A 26,191-nucleotide genomic window follows, 5' to 3' on the forward strand; every position below is an offset into this window, starting at 1 on the left:
GAAGGATATTTTTTGGCTATATGGTGTTCCTCGAGCCATAATATCTGATCGGGATGTCAATTTCACCTCAATTTTTTGGAAAGCATTATTTACCGGGATAGGTTATAAAATCCACTTTAGCACCGCTTATCACCCCCAAACTAATGGATAGACCGAAAGAGTTAATCAAGTGGTAGAGGACATGTTGTGCATGTATGTAATGCAACAACCTAGAAAATGGGAAGAGTATCTACATTAGGTGGAATTTGCCTACAATAATGGTTATCATGAATCATTTAAGATGAGTCCTTTTGAAGTGCTCTATGGAAGGAAATGTACAATCCCTGCAAATTGGAATAGTCCGGAGAACAAGATGATATTAGGACTAGATATGTTGGAGGAAATGAAAAGAACCATGAAAAAGATTCGACAAAATTTGAAGGCTACACAAGAAAGGAAGAAATCGTACGCTGATAGAAAGAGAACCTATCGGGAGTTCCAGTTAGGAGATCATGTGTATGTGCGAATTAAACCTAAGAGGAGTACATTGAGATGGGGGAAATGTGTAAAGTTGACCCCCTGGTTTTGTGGCCTTTTCCAAATTCTAGACAGAATAGGGCCAGTGGCCTATTAGTTAGCCCTACCTAGCAACATTCGGGTTCATAATGTATTCCATGTTTCCCTTTTAAATAAATATTTGTATGACCCCGGACATATCATAATCTCACAAGAACTTCAGGTAAAAGAAATGTGCTTATGTGCATGTCAATTATGCAACAGTTGTATTTATGACAAGTCAAACTGGAAGGAGAATACCTCGTCAAACCCATGCACATACTCGATCAGAGAGAAGTAAAGTTGTGGAGGCGAGCTATCAACCAGGTTAAAGTGCAATGGAATCACTTCAACCAGGAAGAAGCTACTTGGGAGGATAAATACTTTATGCACAAGGTGTATCCTGAATTATTGAAGGAGCAGATGGAAGAATGAACACTAGGGATAGTGTTCCGCTAAGGGAGGGAAGGTGTGACATCTTCAGACCTTTAACTTATTTTACGAATATTTTCTTATTTTTACTATTAGAATTGTGTAAATGGATAAACAAGTTGGTTTTATGGTGTCATTAGTTTTAAATTTAATTAAGTAAAGTTATAGAAATACTAATACGGTTTCTATGAAAGATCTAAAGAATTATTGATGAACCTATGTAACTCTCTTTTGACCCGACAATTATCAGTTATCAGTTAAAGAAGCAGTTATTCCTTACCTACCTTCCTCTTACAAAACATAAGAGAGGAGGAGGAAGAGGGGGTTGGAGAACCTGAAAAGGATTCCTTGAGCTGAACCAAGTTTTCCAGTAGGACTGAGCCTTGAGAGAGACTCCCCTAGAGGAAGAAATACTCAATTCCAAGATGGACCTAGAGCCCTGAGGATGAAGAAATAGAACTGTTATCTTGAAGAGAACTGATTAGTGGGAAAGGAAGAGCTAGGGGGAAGAATATTAGACATAATTGTGAAAATTCTCATTGGAAGGGTGAAGAGGTTCATCTAAAAACAAATTTAGACTTCCAATGGCAGATAAGTGCAAATGTTTGTTTGTGTTTATAATTGCTTTTTGAAGGAATATAAGCTTTCTAATATTGTCTAAGTAGGAAATGAGTTTTATGGTAATTAGGATTGCATGTTTCTCTGATTTCATCTATAGCATGAGGTGAATGTCATGAAAAAGTTAACCTTGAGTTGCAGATTGTCCTTATGATGCAAGTATTTGTGAATAGTTCATATAGGTATCTAGGTTGTTGCAATGTTTAGAGATTATTATATTTCAATATAAATATCAAGATGCGTAGACAATATAACCTTGCTACCTGAGCATAATAATTATGTTACCCAATCACTGTTCTCTACAGGAGTAAAACTGTACACCCAAATGTATTATGAAATAGTCCTTTGGTATTAAACAAAAGAATATATTTGGATACAAATACAAATTAGATGAGTTACTTCAGTTAAAAATGCCTTTTTTCATACAGAAAGGCGAATTACATTCTACCTATAACTAATAACAGGTACAGTATAACCCTGACTATTAAGTTAAAGAAACCACACATCAAGATTAATCGCATTAAACGAATCTACCGAAATTATTAATGGTGAAATAGAGTTATAGTCACATATCTTATGAATTCAAACAAGATGATAACCAATAGCCTTTAGGAATGATGTATATAAAAAGGAAATTCATCAAGGAACGAGACGCATATAATGTGGGTAGTCGTAGAGGGGCTTCTAGTTAGCCATAGCATTCAATGCCACAATTACTAAATATTAAGCCTTCAGAGGAAAAAGAATTACCAAGTGAAAAGTAGAGCATTATACATAACCTAGCTAAAGAAACTAAACAAGGGAACTTTTACATAAAGGAAGAGAGGATCTAAATAACTTCAGGGTAATTCTTCACATTGGTTCCGTTGGCAGTCTTGGGGTGGACGCCAACAAAAGGTGTTATAAAATAACGGGACAGACTTGGTGTAAGGGACTGTAACTAGTCAACGCAAATACCAGAAATTAATAGAGTGAATAAAGAACAATATAATCCACAATTAACAATCTATAATATATGAAAAAGATGGTTAAACAGAGTAACTACTTCAATATACACTGAATAACCCAAAAATAGTAGAAATTGGTACACAACTAAGAAATCGTGCCAAAATATTCGATTGAAAGGTTGGTGCTCAAAACCATGTTGAAAACAACAGTCCATTCAAGAATTCAAGCTAGTACAGACAAGGGTATGGTAACTCGAAAAACAAAACCCTCAAGGAGAAACCCTCATGCAGATGTTTATTGTTTAACTCAAAATAGTCTGAGACTTGCCTAACAAAAGGAAGTCCTTCATACACACATTTATTCCAATGAGGAAATCTGAGTCTTCTGAAGGCCTAGCACCCGCACCCATACGCCAGTGGGCTAAAACACTCCTGCATCATAACACTGTAGTAAGTTTTTACAAATGAAAATATAAATGACGCGGTAGAACAAACTATCTATCGCAGATAGGAGTAGTCCTTGTTCATTTAACATCTTACTAGATGAGAGGCAGGTGTAGCAGTGGTTCTCAACGGCATAAGTTCTGGGAATCATTGTGGACGCGATGGCTGCAGAAACAAAAATTGGAAATAGCCTTAATACCCTCCGCAAAGAACATATGAAAATCTGCTGTTAGTCTAGAAACTGAACACAACCAGAAAAAAATAATGAAACCCTCACATAACAGATTACCTGTATAAAATGAATGACCATGAGGCAGCAGTGTGCATCTCCCAATCGAACTAGCTAGTAAAGTTAGATTTCTGGGAAAACCCTCCACGACGTGTAGCTAATGTAGAAAATACTGTCTGAGAAAGGTTATCATCAACCTTACCAGAGTTTCACAGGATGCAACTCCATGAACCATACCAAGCCGAATGACCACAAAATAGAGGCCAGGCACCGAGTCGTAAGGATAGGCCCTCGGGATCCGATGGACCAATGGATCCAACGTTTCAATCGAATGGTAACATCGACTACAGATGGCACTCGATGGAGATGAGACCTGACAAGTGGCGGCCATCCAACCGTAGATCAGCGGGACAAGGTCGAGGAGTATCAATGTGATGCTACGTTTAGACAGTATAATAACCAAAGACTTTAAATACTATGTACAAACCTTGTCAGTTGACATTATTTTGTGTGTAATATAAATCTAATGGGTACAACACCAATCTATGAGTTAGATATCACCTGCACTTTCGTAATTATAGTGTACATTTTATCTAGTTGTATTAATGAAGTTCAGTCTAGACTATAATCAACAAATCATGGTAAAGCAATTTTTTTATTTTTTTTTCGTATATTTACTATGCACATTATCATTTTAATGTATAGGTGTTACATTGTCATAATGAATAAGAGTTTCCATCAAATGTATACCCTGCTTTTATCCCATCTATATGATTAATATGTCAAAAGTGCCCCATCTTGTTACTGTGCTTTTTCTAGCCTTATAGGAATAATGGGTTAGCGAATCCTTACCTCCAAAAAAGGTCATAGGAATCACTGCATAAAGATGCTCCTAAGTTGATAAAATTGTTTCCAAAACATATCAAATTTTTTCAACTCTCGCAATCTTGGAAATGGGTGGGATTGGGAGTCATGAAGTAGGAAATATAAGACATTGGGTTTTTATTGTGTTTTTCTAAATTCTCTAAATGACCTTCAACATTAAGCCTAAGTCATATGGTTCCTGTTATGGTTTGAGGTGGAAGAGTTTAAAGTTCCCCAACATAATTAGATAATTAAATTTTTAAAGTAAAATTTGATAATAAATCTCAAATACTAAAAAAAAATGAAATTTTATAATATATACTTGTAACAAAATTGGTGAGTCTTTCATATATAATGTTAAAAATCTTTTTAATTTATATATGAAACAATAAAGATTTAAAATTTAAATATTATTTTAATGCGTGTATATTTTTATATATTTAATAGTTATTTTATTGAAATATTATGCTTCTATTGTAATTGTTTATAAATAGATAAATTTATATAATTTAAACATAAATAATATAAATACAAAATTAACCTATATATTTAAAAATTATATGTATTTCTCATATATATATATGAATGACAATGAGAAGTTTTAAAATATTTTTTAATTTAAATATATTTGTTTTATATATTTCACTTTTTATATTATATAACTTTTTACAATTTAAATATGTATAGTATAAATCAATAATAACTCCAGTGTCAACATATATTCAAAATTAAAAAATAATAATAAAATTTATTTATTTATTTTTAATTATATATAGTTAATTTATATATTTTGTTAAAATATTATATTTCGATAATAATTGTTTATAAATATATCAATCTATATATTTAAGTATATGTCGTATAAATAAAAAATTAATACATATATATTTGTAATAAACCTATCCACAATTTTTCTTTTTACCACCAAATATATATACAAACGAGTAGGTAAATGTATTACAACAGTGTATAATGGGGTTTACCATGGTAATTATAGTAATTATGGTTCCAATCATTTATGCAATATACTTGTATCATTATGTACATACTACCGAATCATATTGGTGTTATCATTATCCAATGAAAACCTTATTAATTTGACCATCGTGATATGGTTGATTACATTCTGGCTCATTTAATAGATTAATTAATTATTTGAGCATAAAGGCCTCTAGAAACTATGGCAGCTTCGTACACTTGGCATCCAAGACTTGGGATTGGTGTTCCATCCATGGTTTACATCTGGCTGTCTGATCAGACAACTAAGAGCTAACCAGACGGGGATCGAAAAACCAACCTGGCCCAACCCCTCTCACTCTAGTGAAATTTGCTTTCTTTGGTTTTTGGTGTCGATACCTCTGCAAAAATCGTTTAAGGTCTTAGGGTTTGAATCCCTACAAACCCTAGTGTTCTTGAGCAATACCAGTGTGCAACTGAGCCGCACCCAATTTTCTTTCACTGCTAAAATTACGTGGTAAGGGTTATTTACTTCCTTTTTGTGTTATCGTCTTGCTGTAATCCCACTCTTATGGCTTAATACCTTGTTGGTGTTGCCGGATGCTAACCAGGGTTCTACATACTCACGTCAAGGCTGGGCTTGGGTTCGATTCAAGGGTTCTCTTATTTCAAGGACTCATCTGACAAAGCTCATCCCTTCTTTTGGAAAGTAATCTATTCCTCTTGAAAGGATCCCACCTATTTTAGCTTGGAGTCGCTGAGGTTACTCAAAGGGTTTTTCTTTTCTGCTTTTTAATGTTTTCTTGATACTCAGTGCACGGAGCAAAATTTCCAAATGAACCCTATTCATCTACATGTAAGATTTCTTTTGCATAGGTAAAAGATTTTTCTTTTGCGATTATCATTAATCGAGTTTCTTGCTAACCTTGTTTATGTTGCATGTTATAGGTAGATTCGTTCCCCACTAGGCACATACCTACAGGTTTTGGACTTCTGGAAGATTTATGAGGGTTTATTTTTCCCATGAATTATAGGTGTGTAAATCATGTTCAGGCCTTCAAGGGTTATCCAGAGGGTGCCCAAATTTTGGGTTTTCTTTTGTTTATTATTGGTTTGTTGGATTTTTAGTAGAACCCTCAACATAGTTGAGTAGTGGTTCAATGTAATTATTACTCGGTTAAGTTTTGAGATTACTCGATGTTGTTAGTTTCAATTCATTACATATTCTCTAGAACTGCGTCCATGGTATATGGACCTTTTTCATTTAGAAACGAGAATTTGTTTGAACTAAGTTATTTTCTTGTGGTCCATACTATTTAATTTATGGTTGTGATCGCTCTTTCTTGTTACTGTGACTTATTAAGGAATTTCGTTTTCATTTCTTCTCGTGCTTCATAAGACAGGTTGTTGTTAGTCTCCACTATTATTAATGATGGAAGGACAAAAAATCTCAGCAAGTAATAGAAGATTTATAGAGTGGTCACAATCTTATGTTAATTTATTCCAATGTATTTATTAGATTAATTGTGCATGCAAACAACATCAGTTCATATCAGTTGTTGCTAGATTTCATTTCAATGTTATTACTTGTGAGACTGTGTCAGTGTCCTTAAGGGACTATTATGGGCTTGACTGGTTGGTTGGCATGGAATTAACCCTCTTGGGGTTCTTTGCCTCATTTCCCTAATTTATATTATAACTCATTCACTAGGCTTACTTACTTATTCATAGGTGGATGAATGGTCCATATTTTCTGCTAGTCTCAGCCATGCCATCTCCTCAAATCTTACTCAGTTTCAACATTTAGATTGTTTTGTTTTACTTGGTATTCTATTAAATAAAAATATAGTTTCTATATATTTATATCCTATACTCTAAGACATACTTCCTTTATTAGATAAAGTTAAACATAGAGAGATAAAGACCCTACTTTCACACTCACAATAATACACAAAAGTAGGACATTATTTTCACACTGTTCATACCACAATAAATACATAGAAATAGAACTTATTCTAGAACAAGAAACTCCTATTTGTAGTTACCTTTTCCCTTGAACAAAATTCAAAACACAGGGAAGAGCAATCCTCCACCCAATCGTGACGCCAGTCTTCACTGCGCCTTCCCCTCGAGCTAGCTATCCCTAGGTGGATTCAAACCAGTCTTTTACGACTTCTCTAAGATATCTAGTCCTTACTAGACTTGGCCATAAATTTCGAGCCTTAGCTCCCAAAATGGACTCCACTGGCCATTCATCTGTCGAGTCATTTCGACTTCTATAACTATCCTCTCTCTCTTGCCTCAAGTTCTTCATACCCTCTTGGCATTTCTTGAGGCATTTTGTTTTCAGAAGGGATTTGAGTAGACAACTACTCATAACTATTTAACTACCAAGGGTATGCTTACTCTAACATTGCTCTTCAGCTAGAGTTAAAAAAAACATAATCATGTTATAAAATAAAATCAACACATATTTCATTTACAAATGTTATCCTTTTCTTTTAACCATCCTTGGTTGAACCAAACTATTTAACTACAATAATTCGGAATTACCAGGGGTCATCACATCTTTCCCCTCTCAATTGGAACACCATCCTAGGTGCTCATTCTCCTCAGAACATGTATGGTAAGCTTCTTGCATGACTTATTCATCCTCCCAAGTAGCCTCTTCCCGACTAAAGTGGTGACATTGCACCTTAACCTGGGGGCTAACTCATCTTTGCAATATTGTTTCTCTCCGATCAAGAATACGCAGGGGTTTGACCATGAACTCCCGATTAGGTTCAACCTGCATTCAATATATTCACATCAGGTTGAAATGGTAAGACTACCAAAAATATAAAATAGGAACTTAAATTCAACCAATTACTCCACGTGAACGACTTGCCAATGAATTGTATGACTAGGATCATGTATATATATTTTTTAATAGGGAGACATGAAATATGTTATGAAAATGAATATGCCTAGGTAAAGATAGTTGGTATGCTACTAGATTGATTCATGCAATGATTTGGAAAGGTACGCAAAACTGCAGAACCAATTTAGTACATCCACTCCATCTTAGAGTACTTATTTTGGGTTTTACCCTTAAATAAACATGATCCCCAACCTGGAACTCCCGGTCATATATTTCTCGGTCGACATAACTCTTCTATCAGTGTTGTGTGGCCTTCAAATTAGACAGTATTGTCTTCACTATAGTTTCCATATCTTTTAGCATGTTTGGTCCCGACATAAATTTATCCTTCAAGCTATTCAATTTAACTGGAACTCGACACTTTCATCCACACAGTATCTCAAATGGACTCATTTTCAACGATGCATGGTAGGAAGTATTGTATGCAACTCCACTAAATGTATGTATTCCTCCCACCTTCTAGGTTGCTGCATTACATACATTCTAAGGATATCCTCTAGTACTTGATTTACATGCTCATTTTGTCCATCTATTTGCAGATGGTAAGCTAAATTGTACCTGAGTGCCTAGGCCAGTGACTAATGGCTTCCAAAATGCAGAGGTCAACTTTACATCTCAGTCTAAGATAAACACTTTAGGAATCCTATGCAACCTAAAATTTCCTCAAATAAAAATGTGAGCTATCTGCATCGCTTTATAAGTCGACTGAACTGGAATAAAATGAGTAGCCTTGCTCAGTTTATCCACCACTACCATTATGGATTCATTATGTATTTTTATTTTGTCATTCCAGTGATAAAATATAGAGTTACCATTTCCGATTTCCACTCAAGAATGGGTAAAGGATGAAGAAATCCAGTTGGGTATTGGTGCTTAGCTTTCACCTTCTAACATTATAAGCATTGAGTTAGATATTGGGTTATTTAAGATTTCATACAGTGCCAAAAATAATCTCTTCTTATTGTTGTAATTAGCTTTTGATAACCTGAGACCTGTGTAGTGTATGGTTTTCTATGATATTCATCTAAAATAAATCTTTTTACAATTTGCTGATTTGGTATACAAATGCGGTTTTTATATAGCAACCTGCCTTCACTATTGAAACCATATCCTAGCTTTGTTTTAGAGTTATTAACCTGCTTTGCTTGCTACCATAAAAATTGATATTCAGGGTCCTTCAGGGCAGCCTCTTTGATTTGTCTTGTGAAATCAAATTTAATTCTACTAGAAGATATTTCATAGATGAAATTTAATTTCCGACTTAAGGCATCAACAACTCGATTTTCTTTACTTTTAAAATGCTTAATTTGAAAATCGAATTCGCTTAGGAATGCAGTCCACTGTGCCTATCGAGTATTCAAGTTTCGTTGATGGAAACATTTTGTAATACTATTATGATTTGTCATAAGAACCAACTTTTTCCCCAATAGATGGTGTCGCCACATTTTCAGTGCATGAATTATTGCGGTGAGTTCTAGATCATAATATGAATAGTGTTGTTCATGATCCTTTAATTTTCACAACTCATATGCCACCACATGGCCTTCTTGCATGAGAACGCCTGTAATTCTTATTTGGCAAGCATCAATACACACCAAGAATTTCTTGCTAGGATCAACTATTCAGAGGACTCGTGTGGTATTTAACAAGTATCTTAACTAATTAAAACTTTGTTGGCACTCCTCAATCTAATTAAAAGCTTTTCCCTTCTGTAATGACCCCAGAGGATGTAAATATGAAATTTTACTATGGTAAAAGATAGTATGGTAGTTGTTGTTTTATTTAAAAAAAAACAAAACTCTGATAAACTATTTTATTGAGAAATTTAAATATTTTCTTGAAATGCTGGCAGCCTCTTAAAGGAGGATTTCAAAGAAAGTAGTCAGTTGTAATAAATGATTGAAACTACCTTCCCAAGCAGGAAAAGTCCTGGTAGTGGGAGGAAGCTCTGTGCTGTGGGGACAGACAGAGAAATCTTTTCCAAAAAGGAAGGAAAGAGAAGAAAATACAAGAAAAACTGGTTAAGTCTGGTAAGGACCAGATAACCAGGCACAAGGTGCACATATCTTGTTGAGGGCTGAAGGCCTGCAAGATGGCTCGGGGGGAGAATCCAGTTTGATAGATGGATCTCATGGCTGGGTGGAAGAGCGAAATCGAAGTACAGGTGACTAGATTAAGTACCTATTCGTGACTCTGGCGAACCAGGTACGGTTTCAAACTGCAGAGTCTTTGTTGAATCAAAATGAGGAATATGCAGTGAGCTTCTAATAGTCAAATAATAACTGCATTTCATTCCCTTCGATACTATCATACTGTTAATATAGCTACACAGGTGTAGTTTTAATTAAAAGATAGGTTATTATTCAATAGACATGATACGAAATAATCAGAGAGGCAGAGGCAGTCTCAAGTAAGGAAAAGCGGTTAACGAAAACAAGCAGTCCAGAATGCCTAGAATATAACAAACTGTTAATGTAATGTGCCAAAACAAGAACAAGATTAGAGACCTCTGAGCCTGAGTAGTGAATACCGGCTGTAGTTCGGATTCTAAACACATCGATAGGGAGGAGGTGAACCCATTTCTATTTATAGGAAACTGTTGAAATGCGAAGAACTATCATACTATTCCAGACAAAGAAAGAAAATAAACATACTCTGTAATCGTACGAGATGGAGAGCCATACCGTATTCTGTTACAACCAATATTAACAAATAACAGTGTTCGCAATTACAGTTGCAGAGGAATCAGTTCAATATAGAATGACAAAGGAAAACGAGATATCAGATCAAGAAACCTGTGCATGCTACCACAGAAGAATTCCATACCTGTTTATATTCCGACATTTTTAGAGGAAAGAAGTATGGTGTACTGATTAAACCGAAACGATAACATCCATAGCAAAACTATTATTGACAAGAGTCACATGGAAATACCAGAACGATTTACCCGAAACTGTAACAAAACTTAAGTAAATCAAAGAGCCCTGCCGTCGTTGAGACGGACAGCTTATCCATAGCTGGAGGCGGGAATCAACGGTAAACAAGGAAAAAAACAAACCGTGCACATCATATTAATATTGCTAAGTATACAAAACATATTAATAAAATTGCTCAAAGCGCAAGCAACCCAGAGGGGGTTTAGACAGAGCAACGTTTTCATATACAAATTAAAAAAATAACACCCCGATAGTGTAACCTTAGAAGGGTAACATTGTACATATGTATAAATGAAAAAACTTCAAAAAATATAGCCTGGTTTCGCTAACCCAAGGCTGTGCATTACGGCCAGACCCTGTGCAATGTCATAAATTAAGTACAGACACCCAATGTCCAGATATGCCGAAAGGGCGGTTATACAATAACAAATTTAATCCACAGATAACTAAAATCGAGGACATGGGTTCGCCATGGACTATATTTCACCGGGGCTGGACATGGACTCAAGCCAGATAACAAAACACATATAAACCGTGAGGGTCCTCTTTGGGAGATACCTCAGCAATCGAAGCGAGAAAAACCAGCATTCGGACGACGGACTGCAACAAATCATAAATGCGAGTATATCAAGGTCAAGGAAATTCTGAGCTCTCACTTGCAGGAGAAAAGTAAAATAAGAGGTGTAAACTTACTTGTAGCCGCCGAGAGAGTTGAGGCGTTGAGGTTAAACACCTTGACATTGTCGGAGGTGTTTGAACAGACCCATCTGCACGCTTTTCCAGCAAAGAGAACAAATCAGTATGAACCTCTAGCGATTAACAACTTAACTTTGAATGCAAACCATAAATCAAGAAGCAGATGATCATTACCTGTGCAGGCTTAACGCTGAGCACTCCACGGTCTCCTGAGGGATGGCAGGGTGTGAAGACGACGCTGGAGGTTTTGAACCGGTGTCTGAGCACCAAAGTGGAACCGAAAAGACTTGCGAACAAATGAGTTCTGGGCTTGCTCCGATGGGGTTTTGAATAGCCCTAAAACCCTCGGGCTCTTTCCAGCCCTTCGATCTAAGGATTAGATCCTGATCGTTGAAGTAGAGCGGGAAACTGGAGCGAAGAAGCCGAGAAACCCGAACCCGAGGTGTCAAATGGCTGGGTGGGCAAGCCATGCCACCTGCCATGGTGTGGACTGAATTCATAAAGGCAGCGGATGACTTGGCGCCTGCAACGGCTGCGGCCGGACCACCAAACCCCACGCCAAATTAATACACCGCGTACTGAGGTGGGTTGAAGAGTTAGGTTTTAGATGTGAAATCAAATACCGCCATAAACCAAATCACCATGTAAAATATATATCATGGCAGCATATAACCGACCTGTGGTAAGGTGTTGGGACTAAGCCGCATAGGTTTTACAATGTTATATAGTATAAAGTGTTGGGTAATGTATTATTGAGTTTAATATGCGACAATACATAAAAGTATGAAGTATATAGTGTAGTAAAAGTAACTTGTAGGGTGCTCATTAATTTTTTTTTTTATGTATATGTAATAGAGGGTGTGACAAATTGGTATCAGAGCCCAGTTTCAACACTGTGGCCTCAAGAATGACATGTTCACTATGCAGAAGCTTACACCATGTATGCGTATAAAAAGTTAATAAATTAATTAACTGTTGTTTCTGTCTATTTAGGGGTGAGATACAGGAATATAACAGCTAATAGTTAAGCCAGGAAAAAGTAGTGAAATGCAAGGAGTCGGCAGCAACCCTTGGGAAAACCCAGAGCTGTGGGTACAGTTGGGTGAGGAAACACGAAGTACCAATCTCGCAATACTGGAAACTGTTCAGGAGTTGAAAAATGAGATGGCACGATTACGAGAAGACAACGCGCGTTTGACAGTAGAACAAGAGAGAATTCTGAAGAGTTTGTTGGACAGGCAGAACCCACCCTTATCTAACCCCAGCGCGGAACAGCAGAGGATGACAGAAGAACAAGACTATCAGATTGGACCTGAAAATTCAGAAGGTAAGGAGGATCATTCTGATAATGTACCAGAGCAGCAAACCTCAAAACGTAAGAGAATGGAGCTGCAGGGAGAATCTCGAAAAGTTAAACCCCCACATTTTGATGGAGAACAGGAAGAAGCAGCTGAAGCATGGCTAATAAATATGAACAAATATTTGAATGGAGATCGGATTTTCCACAGTGCTCATGTTTTTTGGTCGACGTTTCGAGTCTGAAACTAGACTCATCATCAGGACAAAATGTGAGGAGAAAAGAAGGAACTGTTAGGTATAAATATGAAAAACCCAGTTTGTGAAGACCAATGGCCGACTCTTTGCCTCATTGATGATTTAATTTATTATTGTTATTTAAGATTTTTCTGATTTTATAATTAACTATTTTAATAACTACTTTGTTAATTATTATTATTATTATTTTTTTTTTTTTTTTTTTGATATATTAATAATACAATTTTTATATTTTGTCTTATTTTATCATTAAGCCTCATAAATTAAATTTTGCTTATTAATTATGGTCATGCTTATTGATATTTATATTCTTAATTGATTACAATGAGATTTTATTTTTATTATTATATAAGTTTATTTATTATTAATTTATTTGTTATTAAAATCTCTTATTTAGTAATTCTTAGATTGTTTAGTAATATTCTCATTAGTATTTTAATATTCATGCTTTTTTGTTTATATTTATTATATGTTATTGTTAATGTTATTATAATTCTATATTATCATTCTGCTCCTATTATCTATATTATTCTTGATGTTACTTACTATGATATTAGTTCAAGCTCTTTTATATATGAACAAATATTTTCAGTTGTACAAGTATGATCATAACTTGAAGGCGCGACTGGCTATCTTCCAGTTACAAGGTAAGGCAACCCTGTGGTGGGAGGAAATCAAGATTGTCAAGGGGGTAAGTGAACGAACCATCACATGGGGGAAGTTTCAGAAATACTTCAAAGAAAGATACCTGACCGAGCGCTTCTATGATGGAAAGGCAAGAGAATTCCATGATTTAAGACTGGGGCAGCAGACTATGGACGAGTTCATTAATCGCTTTACTTCTCTGCTACGTTATGTACCTTATATTAAGGAGGAAAAAGCCAAGGTACAAAGGTTTGTGAGTAGCTTACCTTCATATATAAGAGAGAGGATTGAGTTTGACAATCCTAGGACCATGGATGAGGCTATTCGTAAAGCAAGGATCTGCTACCAGCAGAATAAACAGAAGGGGGATGCTTCAAATAAAAAATGGAATGAAAGAAGGAGTAGTCGGGTGGTTGGAAACAGCAAAGGAGGTCGCAGTAATGAAGGAAAGGGAGCTGGTAAAGGATTAAACAGCAGAACTGTAGCAAAAAGTGCGCCCCGAGCTAGGCCAATAAGTGAATCTAGAGTAAGTGAACAGCCTGTTAGGCCAGAAGGTGAAGGAATGACCAGACCTCCAGTTCAATGTTGGGGCTGTGGAGGACCTCACTATGTTAAAAACTGCCCACAGCGAAAGGGGACGGACCAGATATCCCAAATTCATGAAGCATCGACCGTTGGGGATGTGGCACGTAGTGTACCGAGGATTAACGCAGCCTTGGATGACCACCAAGCGGAATACCAGCCGACTATGGTGGAATTTGAAGGTAAAATTTCAAACCTTTCTATAGCTGTTCTTATTGATCCACGAGCTACTTTAAGTTATATTAGCCCAAAGATTAGGACAGTGTAAGTTACAATCTGAAAAATTCAGAAATCCGTGGTTGGTCCAATTAGCTACAGGAGCCAAGAGACGGGCCTTGGCAAAAATAAATAATTGCTCTTTAACCGTAGCAGGACAACCAATAGTTGTGGATCTGAACGTACTACCCTTGGGTTCATATGACATCTTGATTGGGATGGATTTGCTGGAGAAATGCTGGTCCTTAGTGAACTGCAAGACTAAAACCATTTACTATAAAAATGATCTAGGAGAGCAGCAAGAACTACAAGGGATCAAGCATCCCGTACAGATTCGACCCATTACAGCATCTCAGTTAGCTAAATGCATCAAAAAGAAATGTCAGATTTATGCTATTCAGGTGGGCTACGCAAATCAGAAGGATAAAACTGCTATGCTGGGCAACATTCCGGTGGTGCAAGAATTTGCAGATGTTTTTCCAGAGGAAGTACCGAGATTACCACCTAAAAGAGATGTGGACTTTACCATCGAATTGATTCCGGGGGCAGCACCCGTGTCCCGGGCACCATACCGAATGAGCGTACCAGAATTAACAGAATTAAAAATGTAACTGCAGGAGCTGCTAGACAAAAATTACATCCGTCCTAGTGTATCACCCTGGGGAGCCCCAGTGTTATTTGTCAAAAAGAAAGATGGAACTTTTCGGATGTGTATTGATTATCGTCAGCTGAATAAGCTCACAATCAAAAATAAATATCCTTTGCCCCGGATTGACGAACTTTTTGATCAAGTGAAGGGGGCAACAATGTTCTCTAAGATCGATCTGCGATCTGGTTAACATCAGATTAGAATTAAAGATGAAGATATTGCTAAGACAGCTTTCAGAACGCGGTATGGGCATTACGAGTTCGTGGTGCTACCTTTCGGTCTGACCAATGCACCTGCTACCTTCATGTGTTTGATGAACAGTGTGTTTCACAGGTTCTTAGATAAATTTGTGTTGATATTCATAGACGATATCCTGATTTACTCCCGATCGAGGAAGGAGCATGAGGAACATCTTAGAGTGGTGTTGAAAACTTTGCGAGAACATCAGTTGTATGCAAAGTTTAGTAAGTGTGATTTCTTCTGGGAAGAGATACAATACTTAAGTCATATAATCACCAAGGAGGGGATTGCAGTAGACCCTAAAAAAATAAGGACTGTAATGGAATGGCCCATACCAAATGACGTGGCAGATATTAGGTCCTTTATGGGGCTAGCTGGCTATTATAGAAGGTTTGTGGAAGGTTTTTCAAGGGTAGCATACCCTATCACCTCCTTACAAAAGAAGGGGAAGGCATTTAAGTGGACCTCAGAGTGTCAGCGGAGCTTTGAGCAGCTTAAACACTTACTCACCACCGCACCCATTTTGAGTATAGCTGATCCTAATAAGGATTACGTGGTCTGTACTGACGCAAGCAAAGAGGGTGTGGGAGGAGTGCTGATGAAAGAGGGAAGAGTAATTGCATATGAATCAAGGAAACTAAAGGAACATGAGCAGAAATACTCTGCTTACGACTTGGAGTTGGCAGCCGTTATCCATGCACTGAAAATGTGGCGACATTACCTTTTGGGAAGAAAATTTCTGTTGTTGACAGACCATCACAGTTTAACAAACTATTTCAGCCAACCCACCTTAAATACGAGACAAGCTCGTTGGGCAGACTTCTTAAGTGGGTTTGATTTTGAAATTAAGCATTTGAAGGGAAAGGAGAACCGGGTAGCTGACGCATTGAGTCGAAAGGTGCAATGTGTGTGCAGAATTTCGGTCAGTAAATGGCAGAGTACCTTACTTGAAAAGATAAAATTAGCGGCTGATCAAGATGCTATTTATCAGCAAATTCAACAGCAGGTACAACAACTTTCTGATAAGGAGATACAACAGGGATATGAATTAGACGATGCCGGAATGCTGTACTTTAATAAAAGGCTGTATGTACCTAATGAAGATAGTCTTAGAAAACTGATTCTGGACGAATTTCATATCAGCCATTACACCGGGCATCCAGGATACCAGAAAATGGTCACCGCACTTCGGAAGGAATACTATTGGCCAAGAATGAAGAAGAATATAGCTGAATACCTGGCGCGATGTCTGGAATGTAAACAAATTAAGGCGGAGCATTTGCATCCGGCAAGGCTGCTACAACCCTTACCCATTCCGGAATGGAAATGGGAAACTATTTCCATGGATTTTATAACTGGGTTGCCCCGAACAAAGAAAAAATAATGATTCTATTATGGTGGTGGTAGATAAGCTAAGTAAGGCAGCACACTTCATACCTGTACAGTCCACATATAAAGCTGTGAAAATTGCTCATATTTTCATGCAAAATGTGTTCAAATTGCATGGACTTCCGAAGGTAATAATATCTGATCGTGATGTCAAGTTCACATCGACTTTCTGGAGAGCGTTGTTTGCTGAACTGGGAACACAACTGAACTTTAGCACAGCCTATCATCCCCAGACTGATGGCCAAACGGAACGAGTGAACCAAGTAGTGGAGGACATGTTGAGGGCATGTGTAATGCTAAAACCAACCCAATGGGAGGAATATCTCCACCTGGTTGAATTCGCGTATAATAATGGGTATCATACGTCAACACAGCTGAGTCCCTTTGAGGTTCTGTATGGGCGAAAGTGCCGCACACCCTCAAGTTGGGGTGGACCTGAGGATAGGTTAAGATTTGGCCCGGATATGCTCAAGGAAATGGAAGACATGGTGAAAAAGGTGCGTAACAACTTAAAGGCTGCTCAGGACAGACAAAAAAGTTTTGCAGACCGGAAGAGAAGGTTCAAAGAATTCCAGGTCGGAGACCATGTTTTTGTAAGGATCCAAGCCAGAAGGAGTACCTTGCAGTGGAGTGGGTGTGCCAAACTTGCCCCTCGCTATTTTGGACCTTTTCAAATCCTGGCAAGAGTGGGGCCAGTAGCTTATCAACTCGCCCTACCAAGTCATATTAAGATCCACAATGTTTTCCACGTTTCCGTACTAAAAAAATATGTCTACGATCCTAAACATGTGATCCAATGGCAAGATGTTCGGGTAAGAATTAATCTGGTTATTCTAACTAAGTTTGACCATATACAAGGAAATAACTAGATCTGTTGTTGATTGCAGGTCGAGCCGGAAGGCAAGGTTCTGGTCGAACCACTGAACATTCTCGACCGGAGAGAAGTGCGGCTGCGGAAGCGGGTTATTTCCCAAGCTAAAGTGCAGTGGCAGCACTATGGGCCTGTTGAGGCCACTTGGGAGGATGAGGAACTCCTTAAAGAAGCTTACCCGAACTTGTTTAGAGGAAACAGACATCGGGACGATGTCCAAACTCAGGAGGGGGAGATGTAATGACCCCAAAGGATGTAAATATGAAATTTTACTATGGTAAAAGATAGTATGGTAGTTGTTGTTTTATTTTAAAAAAAAACAAAACTCTGATAAACTATTTTATTGAGAAATTTAAATATTTTCTTGAAATGCTGGCAGCCTCTTAAAGGAGGATTTCAAAGAAAGTAGTCAGTTGTAATAACTGATTGAAACTACCTTCCCAAGCAGGAAAAGTCCTGGTAGTGGGAGGAAGCTCTGTGCTGTGGGGATAGACAGAGAAATCTTTTCCAAAAAGGAAGGAAAGAGAAGAAAATACAAGAAAAACTGGTTAAGTCTGGTAAGGACCAGATAACCAGGCACAAGGTGCACATATCTTGTTGAGGGCTGAAGGCTTGCAAGATGGCTCGGGGGGAGAATCCAGTTTGATAGATGGATCTCATGGCTGGGTGGAAGAGAAAAATCGAAGTACAGGTGACTGGATTAAGTACCTATTCGTGACTCTGGCGAACCAGGTACGGTTTCAAACTGCAGAGTCTTTGTTGAATTAAAATGAGGAATATGCAGTGAGCTCCTAATAGTCAAATAATAACTGCATTTCATTCCCTTCGATACTGTCATACTGTTAATATAGCTACACAGATGTAGTTTTAATTAAAAGACAGGTTATTATTCAATAGACATGATACGAAGAAATCAGAGAGGCAGAGGCAGTCTCAAGTAAGGAAAAGCGGTTAACGAAAACAGGCAGTCCAGAATGCCTAGAATATAACAAACTGTTAATGTAATGTGCCAAAACAAGAACAAGATTAGAGACCTCTGAGCCTGAGTAGTGAATACCGGCTGTAGATCGGATTCTAAAGACATTGACAGGGAGGAGGTGAACCCATTTCTATTTATAGGAAACTGTTGAAATGCGAAGAACTATCATACTGTTCCAGACAAAGAAAGAAAATAAACATACTCTGTAACCGTACGAGATGGAGAGCCATACCGTATTCTGTTACAACCAATATTAACAAATAACAGTGTTCGCAATTATAGTTGCAGAGGAATCAGTTCAATATAGAATGACAAAGGAAAACGAGATATCAGATCAAGAAACCTGTGCATGCTACCACAGAAGAATTCCATACCTGTTTATATTCCGACATTTTTAGAGGAAAGAAGTATGGTGTACTGATTAAACCGAAATGAGAACATCCATAGCAAAACTATTATTGACAAGAGTCACATGGAAATACCAGAACGATTTATCCGAAACTGTAACAAAACTTAAGTAAATCAAAGAGCCCTGTCGTCGCTGAGACGGGTAGCTTATCCATAGCTGGAGGCGGGAATCAACGGTAAACAAGGAAAAAAACAAACCGTGCACATCATATTAATATTGCTAAGTATACAAAACATATTAATAAAATTGCTCAAAGCGCAAGCAACCCAGAGGGGGTTCAGACAGAGCAACGTTTTCATATACAAATTAAAAAAAATAACACCCCGATAGTGTAACCTTAGAAGGGTAACATTGTACATATGTATAAATGAAAAAACTTCAAAAAATATAGCCTGGTTTCGCTAACCCAAGGCTGTGCATTACGGCCAAACCCTGTGCAATGTCATAAATTAAGTACAGAGACCCAATGTCCAGATATGCCGAAAGGGCAGTTATACAATAACAAATTTAATCCACAGATAACTGAAATCGAGTACATGGGTTCGCCATGGACTATATTTCACCAGGGCTGGACATGGACTCAAGCCAGATAACAAAACACATATAAACCGCGAGGGTCCTCTTTGGGAGATACCTCAGCAATCGAAGCGAGGAAAACCAGCATTCGGACGACGGACTGCAACAAATCATAAATGCGAGTATATCAAGGTCAAGGAGCTCCTGAGCTCTCACTTGCAAGAGAAAAGTAAAATAAGAGGTGTAAACTTACCTGTAGCCGCCGAGAGAGCTGAGGCGTTGAGATTAAACGCCTTGACATTGTCAGAGGGGTTTGAACAGACCCATCTGCACGTTTTGCCAGCAAAGAGAACAAATCAGTATGAACCTCTAGCGATTAACAACTTAACTCCGAATGCAAACCATAAATCAAGAAGCAGATGATCATTACCTGTGCAGGCTTAACGCTGAGCACTCCACGGTCTCCTGAGGGATGGCAGGGTGTGAAGACGACGCTGGAGGTTTCGAACCGGTGTCTGAGCACCAAAGTGGAATCGGAAAGACTTGCGAACAAATGAGTTTTGGGCTTGCTCCGATGGGGTTTTGAATAGCCCTAAAACCCTCGGGCTCTTTCCAGCCCTTCGATCTAAGGATTAGATCCTGATCGTTGAAGTAGAGCGGGAAACTGGAGCGAAGAAGCCGAGAAACCCGAACCCGAGGTGTCACATGGCCGAGTGGGCAAGCCATGCCACCTGCCATGGTGTGGACTGAATTCATAAAGGCAGCGGATGACTTGGCGCCTACAACGGCTGCGACCGGACCACCAAACCCCGCACCAAATTAATACACAGCGTACTGAGGTGGGTTGAAGAGTTAGGTTTTAGATGTGAAATCAAATACCGCCATAAACCAAATCACCATGTAAAATATATATCATGGCAGTATATAACCGACCTGTGGTAAGGTGTTGGGACTAAGCCGGATAGGTTTTACAATGTTATATATTATAAAGTGTTGGGTAATGTAAATTATTGAGTTTAATATGCGACAATACATAAAAGTATGAAGTATATAGTGTAGTAAAAGTAACTTGTAGGGTGCTCATTAATTTTTTTTTTTATGTATATGTAATAGAGGGCGTGACACCTTCCTTTGCAACGAGGTCAAGGGGTGGGCCACCTTCGAAAATCCTTTTATAAACCCGATAGTATCCATCTAGTCCCAGAAAGGATCGTATGTCTGTGAAATTTTTGGGGGTGGGCCACTCCATGATGGAACTAATTTTCTCTAAGTCCACCGTTATGCCTTCCGTAGTGATAATATGTCCTAGGTACTGTATCTCTTCTTTGAAAAAATCGCTTGTTGAATTTTTCATACAATTGATGTTCCCTTAGAAACTATAACACAATTCAGAGATGTTGATGATTGTCTTCTAGAAGTTTCAAATAAACATATATATCATCAATTAATATTAATACAAATTTATCTAGGTATGGATGGAATATTCCATTCATTAGACACATGAATGTTGCATGCGCATTGGTCAATCCAAAAGGTAAGACCACAAATTCATAGTGCCCATAACGTGTGCTAAAAGCAGTCTATCCTATATCTTCTTCTTTTATTCAAATTTGATGATACCCCGATCTTAAATCAATCTTTGAATATATCTTAGCACCTTTGACCTAATCAAATAGGTCATCAATTCTTGGTAATGGATATTTATTATTAATGGCTAATTTATTTAATTGACGGTAATCAATGCAGAGTCTCAATGTGTCGTCTATTTTCCTTTCAAATAACATTGGTGCTCCCGAGGGTGATACATTGGGGTGTATGCAATTCTTATCCAACAGTTCTTGGAGCTGTATTTTCAATTCTGTAAGTTTAGGCACACTAGTCCTATAGGGAGCCTTCGAACTAGGGTTGATCTGGGAATTTATTCTACGGTGAAACCAATATATCTTTTAGATGGTAGCCCTAGTATTTCCTCAGGAAACACATCCACGAAGTCTTGAATTATCGGTATATTCTTCAATTCACAGGCTGATTTATTAGTTTTAGCATAACCCACTTATACCGCATAGATACGACAACCTTTTCTCAAACACTTCCCTAGCTGGGAAGAAATGATGGGTCCTAATTGTACTAGCCTCTTCATGCCCTACAGTTCTCTTCTAATACCTTCATCATCCAAAAAGTGGACAGTCTTTTCCTTATAATTTACTAAAGACCAATGAGCTTCTAGCCAATCCATTCCTATTAAAATTTCATACGAACCTAAAGGTAAGATATTTAAATTCACCTTAATGATTTGATTTTCTATTTCAACAGAACAATCTTCCACCTTAGCTCCCACCTACCACTTGGCTCCTATGCCGAGTTGAACTAACTAGAGACTTTTAATTTTCTTAGTTTGTAACTGACATAGATCTACTACTCTAGGAATTATGTAACTTAGACTGGTGCACATATCTATCAAAATTGAAACAACATGTTTAGACATTTTACCTTGTATTTCAATCATGTTGGGTTTATAATATTCTTGTCAATCTTCCAATGCTACATTAATCTTAGGTATTACCCTTGCTATATCGCCCACTGTTGATGCCTCCTGCAAATTTTCTATTGGCTCCAGTCTCCCACAATGTGGGCAGTTTTTAATATAATGAGGTTCACCATAACCCCAACATCATAATGGTGGCATTTGTCCTAGCTTACCTTCAGCTTTGCTAGATGGATTGGATAGCCTGTTTTCATTTTTAAATCAATTTTTCTATTGATATCTTTTTGTGGGTTTCCCCTATTGTCCTTTGATAGTATTTCGGTGGTTACGCATTCAATTAATTCTATTATTCGGTGCAGACCTCTGCCCCTTCTCCGTTTTCCATCTCTTCTTACTATCCTTTTTTTGCATCTACTAGTAACATATTCTAGCATTCCTGATAGCATCGTCCATAGTTTTCTAGTACTCAAATTCCAGTTGTTCCTTCATGTGTTGATCCAGGTGGATGTTGGTGGCCACCTACCTATCCCATTTGGACCCCCACAACTGTCTCTTTCATCTTTTTCAGTTTCCTAAATTGTAGCACAGTTTACTATTTTTAGCAGTTTTTTAGGTCCTGAACTTCTGGAGCTGTTTTGAGGCCCTAAACGATGTTTTTTTGGGAATATGGGGCAACATGGGTCCATGGACCGATTTTGCCTCCCAAAGTGGTAGTACTCGGATAGATCTTTCTAACGAGCTATCGTACGCATCAAACAGAGATTGTATGCCAAAGTTACAACCCCGGGAAATTGATGTACCAATTTACCCAAACGGGGCCCACAATTTGGCGTTTCATCTTCTCGGGTTAGATTTCGGAATGTTAAGGGTTTTCCATTGTTTATCAACAATAAATAGGCCTTTGAGCCTCATTGTAACACAGTTCAGAACAGTTCAGAGGCATGTAGCCGTCACATCTCTTCTCAGAGATAAGCTACCATCGCCCTAGCTGGTTTATTTCCATTTCTGTTTGTAAGCATATTTCGGTATTTTCCATTAATGAAATGAAGTATTATTTCCGCTGCATCTTTGCGTATATGGTTATCTCTGTATTTTATTGCGTTCCTATTTAAATCCGGATCAGTGGTATCAGAGCAGTCTGCTTTTTCTCTGTCTTTCTTTGCATGTCCCCAACGAGGTCGGGATATAAGGAGTTAGGGCTTGAACTGGTCGAACCTTTGCAAGACCAGCCTCGCAAATCCCGACGGCCTCCCATGGCAGATGAGAAGAAAGACGAGGGGGTAGGAGATCCTATCAAAATCTTGCTCGAAGAAGCGCTTGAGCGGCAAAGGAACGCGATGATGGATAACTTTGCGCAGATCCTTCAGCGGCTACCCAGAGGCGACGCATCCGCTTCCAGCAGTGACTCTGGAAATGCCACGCCGTTTAAGGTACAAGTTAATTTTGAAATCCCCATCTTCGAGGGTCAAATAGATGCAGATGTCGTAGATAAATGGTTAAATCTGCTAGATGGGTATTTTTTTGTTCATGATTTTCAAGTCGGGAAAAGATTGTTTTCGCTCTTCTCAAAGCAACCCCCCATGTTGGAAATAATACTGAGAGGGGGGTGAATCAGTATTATCTAGCAATTTACCAAATCTTCCTTATTTGATCTTTTGAAATATTCTTGCATATCAGTACCATAAAGCAATGAGCATGAATAAAGAAAATAGACAGTCACACCAAAGAACACAAGATGTAAGGTGGAAACCCAATGCGGGAGAAAAACCACCTGCTGCAATAATGTCTCTATCTTCTTTCAAGAATTTCTTTTTACAATGATTTTGTACTGGTGCAGTCCTTTACCAGCACGCAGGCTGCAACCTGCAAAGAGCTACAACTCTTTCTCGTTTTCCAGACTTCTCCTGGAAGGGAGCTACAACCCCCTACTTCTTTTCATGAAGAATCAAATGATCAACAAGTATACAACAGATACAGTCTACTATAGATATCAGATCAGTAATTACAGAAACAACCCAGAACACCTTATGAACAGAAATATACAGTCAACAGATCATCTTAAGACAGGGACGCATATTTTCTTTCTGTGGCCTGCGACTGGACGCAGTATACCTTATGCTGTTCTGCGTGCCGACGCACTGTTCCTTTTTGCTTGTCTGCGACCGACGCACACATCAACACTATCGCGCCGCGTCTTTCGCTTCAGAGACGCACCCAATACCACAGTCGCGCCGCGTCCTTCGCTACAGAGACGCACCTGATCCTTTACTGTACTGCGTCCCGGCGCACTTTCCCTTCACTGAATCTGCGTCCCTTTAGATATAGAAGATAAGAGGACTTCAGAACCAACCCAAACACTCAGATCCACAGATCTGATCATGCGCCATATAGATCGTAGTCCATTAGAAGATTTACCCTTAAAGATATGGACTAGATCTCACCAAGAGATGATCAACCAAGATAATGATTAATCCAAATGAACTCCTTTGCTTTATATAGGCAAGCTTCTCCCCAAAGCGTGGAACAATACCACGAGCCGACACCATAGAAACACACAACCGTCGGCTAGATACCACACAAGAAGCCCCCACGAGCTTTTCTCTACCTTGAAATGTGTGCACTGGGCGGACGCACCTTCTGAACAGCTGGCCAGCGTCCCTGGACGCGGGTTCTGTATGGTAGACTTGCGGGGACGCATTTGCTGAACATATTTCCTGCGTCCTTCTTGATTTACCACCTGAAAGAGTTTGCCATCAAGGACAACACCTGAAACATAATGCCAACAAACTCCCCCTTTGGACTTGATGGCAACCACATAAGCTTCAGCTTCATCATTCTCCCCCTTTGACATCAAGAGCAAAGGGTATGCTCCCCCTATGCTCAAGCTTCTCCAGATTTGTAACCAGAAATCCATCATGAAGGAGACAGAGACATATTGCAGCTATTTCCAAGATCTCCTTCTCCATAATGCCAACAATGCATTATGTGCTCCCCCTGAGCCTATACCATCAATAGGAAGATGGTCAACAGTGAGATGATGCATCAACAACCCCCAGCTTTTGCCTGAGGTATTCAAAAGTGTCCCTGGGCAACGGTTTGGTGAAAATATCAGCAACTTGTTCCTTAGAAGGAACATACTCCAACTTGACCTTCTGTTCAAGTACTTGTTCCCGGAGAAAATGGTACTTGATTGGTATGTGCTTGGTTTTTGAATGCATAACCGGATTCTTTGAGATGCTGATTGCACTTGTGTTGTCACATAAGATAGGAATAGGAGGTGTACAAGTGATTTGATAATCCTGCAAAGTCTGCATCATCCAAAGAAGTTGGGTGCAACAAGATGCAGCCGCAACATATTCCGCTTCAGCTGTAGACAAGGCAATTGAACTCTGTTTCTTGCTGAACCAAGATACCAGTCTAGAACCCATAAAGAATGCACCACCACTTGTGCTTTTCCTGTCATCCACGCTTCCGGCCCAATCTGCATCTGTATAAGCATGAAGAGTGAGATCTGTATCTCTAGGATACCATAGGCCATAATTTTGAGTCCCTTGAAGATATTTGAAGATTCTCTTTACTGCTTGAAGATGAGTCTCCTTTGGATTTGCCTGAAACCTTCCAACTATTCCAACTGCATGCATGATGTCTGGTCGGGTACCTGTCAAATATAGTAGACTTCCAATCATAGATCTGTAGGTTGGTTGATGAACTGCTGCAGATTCGTCATTTGCACTGAGACTACATCCTGTAACCATGGGTGTACATACTGGTTTTGCATCTTCCATGCCATATTTCTTCAAAATCTGCTTGAGATACTTGGTTTGAGATAAAAGGATTCCTCCTTTCTTTTGTTGGATTTGCAAACCAAGAAAGTATGTCAGTTCTCCTAGCAAGGACATCTCAAATTCTTTCTGCATGACTGAGGCAAAGCTTTGACTCATAGCTTCTTCATTACTGCCAAAAATAATGTCATCTACATACACAACAAGTATTAGTAATTTGTCATTTTCAACTTTTATATAAAGATTGCTATCTGCTGAACCTTTTGAAAAACCTTGTTGATGAAGATATTTGTCCAA

At 38.4% G+C, this 26,191-nt stretch overlaps 1 long non-coding RNA gene across 1 annotated transcript; it reads right to left on the reverse strand.

Annotated features, from left to right (window-relative positions):
• Positions 1-2,572: 2,572 nt before the first annotated feature.
• LOC149208116 (uncharacterized) lies at positions 2,573-3,513 on the reverse strand. Its single transcript, XR_016252075.1, has 3 exons — positions 3,265-3,513; positions 3,072-3,140; positions 2,573-2,963 (listed from the first exon to the last, which is right to left on the reverse strand). It is a non-coding gene; the product is annotated as an uncharacterized LOC149208116 (long non-coding RNA).
• Between the last annotated feature and the right edge of the window lie 22,678 nt (positions 3,514-26,191).

This window comes from Pinus tabuliformis, chromosome 1_2, assembly GCF_031772625.1.
Source record: "Pinus tabuliformis cultivar Carrire ecotype Pingquan chromosome 1_2, CPIR1, whole genome shotgun sequence".
In the NCBI taxonomy this organism is placed as follows: Eukaryota; Viridiplantae; Streptophyta; class Pinopsida; order Pinales; family Pinaceae; genus Pinus; species Pinus tabuliformis.